We start from the raw sequence: 2,888 nt of genomic DNA, 5'->3' as shown, positions 1-2,888 counted from the left end.
GTGATCGGTTGTGCAAGTTTTTGTTTGCCTCTTACACAACGTGCTAACCAATAATCGGATTTCTCATCATTCCCCTGTGTTGCAACCAATGCAAAGACACGTCTTAGCTGAAGTAGGTCTGATAGATGGTTATGCTCAAGTGATGTTATGCCAAAAGCAAAGCATGAGCTATGTAGAGATTTAATAGGCCAAAGGTGATTAGTTCACTTCTCGTTTGTTTAATCCTACTTTATTTGTTTCAAGTGGGAGAATGTTATTTATGAAACAAATGATGTAGAGATCATTGCTTCACCAAGTATTAACGCATCGCATTAACCGCGCATGTAAGAGTTGCCCAATAGTAGTTGAAATAATTAATGCACCGTTTGACTTAGAGAAGGTTCCAAACCTTGGTGCCCAGTTTGGTCATTCAAATGGATTTTTTTTTGGTGCCCTATTTAACTAAGTAATGTATTATATACATTGTACGTATCATTTTTGTTGTGAGGTGTTAATGAAATAAATTAAAGGCTGAAGTGTAATATGGTTGCTGGTTATTTTGTCAAATAAAAGTTTACTTGTTCTCTCTGTATTCTCCATTGCCATTGTATGCTATAGGTGTACTCTCTTTTTAGTTACTTTACTCTTCTACTTTTCAACAGAATGTGCATGCATGACTTTGACCACGGTTAGAAGCAGTGTGAATCTCCTCCTATGACAAAGCAGTTCTTGCAGCTTGGAGACAAACAACTTTGACTTCTATAAACCTTCATGCCGCTTAGGCATTGGCTAGAGAAACCATCTACTTATGTTAGCAGCTCCTACAGACTTTCTGCAATCTGAGCAGCCAGATTTGCTCTTGGCACGGGTCTTAGATTCCACAGCTCCAATTTAATTGCAACGAACAGCTTTGGATCAGTGTACAAAGGATTTATGCCTGATTGTACCCCTGTTGCTGTTAAGGTTCTCAATTTAATACACGGGCAATCAGAGAAGAGTTTTAAAGCAGAATGTAAAGTGTTGCAGAGGGCTCGACATCGGAATCTAGCAAGAATTATAACCACATGTTCCAACCTCGACTTCAAAGCTTTAATCTTTGAGTATTTTTCGAATGGAAGCTTAGAGAAGCATATACATCAAGGCAGCTGTAGATTGGGACTGGAAAGAGTGCTGAACATAGCTATAGATATAGCCCATGCTGTGGAATACCTTCATTATGATTGCTGTGTGCAGATAGTGCACCGTGACATAAAACCAAGCAATGTTCTTTTAGACGAAAGCATGACAACCCACCTTTCCGATTTATGTAGCGGAACAAGCTAGAGAGGAAAACTATCTCAAAATATTTCCCATTTCGCTTGAGCTTATTATATGCACTTGTATAAGTTTTGGGTGGTGAATCATCAACATGGCGGGCACCGATGAGTAGAAAAATATAAACCATCTTGCCAATGAGCTTAGAAAGTAACATCATAGTCAAGAACGCATATCAATTATAAATAAATTTTAAAATAGAGTCCAACTCACATATCAAGTGCATGGGAAATCACAAATGTTGAAAATCAACTAAAACATTTTAGTCAAAATATAGAGATGTATATTAATTTATTAATAGAAAGGGTCTATTTATCAAAATAAAATAAAATGTAGAGATGTGAGTTACAACCACCATTAATTGACATTATAGTTTAGAGATTTATGAAAAATGTTAAAATTTTCTTAAGGTTATAAACTAGACTTTTAATAATAATAAAATATTAATTTTTCATTTATTGTGATTCTTGATTCTTGTTCTTAAGATAAGAATCTAAGGTTCAAAATGGACATAAATTAAGATAGTCAATATTGATTGAAAAAATTGAGATAGTTAATGTTGATTGACTTTTAAAAATAGTATTTTATTTTATTTTAAAAAGGCAGGGAGCTATTATTTTCTTTTGCCCCCTTTATTCATTTTTTCTTCTGAAGAATGGATGATATTCGATATTCTAAAGTTTGTATTGAAAAAAACTATTTATTAAATACGAATTCCAAATTTCCTATTAGCTAGGTCTATTTTGCTATAAAATTTTCTTAAGGTTATAAACTAGACTTTTAATAATAATAAAATATTAATTTTTCATTTATTGTGATTCTTGATTCTTGTTCTTAAGATAAGAATCTAAGGTTCAAAATGGACATAAATTAAGATAGTCAATATTCATTGAAAAATTTGAGATAGTTAATGTCGATTGACTTTTAAAAATAGTATTTTATTTTATTTTAAAAAGGCAGGGAGCTATTATTTTCTTTTGCCCCCTTTATTCATTTTGTCTTCCGAAGAATGGATGATATTCGATATAAGTTTGTGCACTATGATTGGAAAAAACTATTTATTAAATACGAATTCCAAATTTCCTATTAGCTAGGTCTATTTTGCTGGGGTTTTTGTGATTTTTTAAAGTTAATAAAAGATAAACAATTGCAAAGCAATGATGATAACAATGTAATAAATGGTCAACAGACAATGTGTGGCAATGTGTTCGCTCTTATAAGGTCTATTTCTATTATTTTTGTAATTTAAAATGTGAAAGGGCATATTTGAAGTCATAAAGAAATTATTTATAAATTTATCTTACTAAACAATAGTCATTAAAGGAATTGTTTGACTTATCCATAATAAATAGTTTTTTTTATAAAAGTATTGAAATAAGAAAAAAAAAATTAGAGGACAAAATGGCTAGTGTGAGGATTATAAATATATTAAAATTTTGAAATTTAAGAGATTAAAAATTGTTTGTATCAAATTTTTTAAATTTATTTGATAAATAATTAATAAATTAAATATTTTCATTATGAATTTGTAATGGAATTTGAAATTCTATTATTCTTATTAGAAATTATAATTGTAAAATATTTTAAACTACAAA

At 30.5% G+C, this 2,888-nt stretch overlaps 1 pseudogene; it reads left to right on the top strand.

Annotated features, from left to right (window-relative positions):
* Positions 1–642: 642 nt before the first annotated feature.
* On the top strand, positions 643–1,302 carry LOC149567041 (LRR receptor-like serine/threonine-protein kinase EFR pseudogene; annotated as a pseudogene).
* The last annotated feature ends 1,586 nt before the right edge of the window (positions 1,303–2,888 follow it).

This window comes from Cupressus sempervirens, chromosome 3 (assembly GCF_028749045.1).
Source record: "Cupressus sempervirens isolate cs-2001-9-10 chromosome 3, ASM2874904v1, whole genome shotgun sequence".
Classification (NCBI taxonomy): Eukaryota; Viridiplantae; Streptophyta; class Pinopsida; order Cupressales; family Cupressaceae; genus Cupressus; species Cupressus sempervirens.
This window is presented reverse-complemented; position numbering and strand designations above follow the sequence as displayed.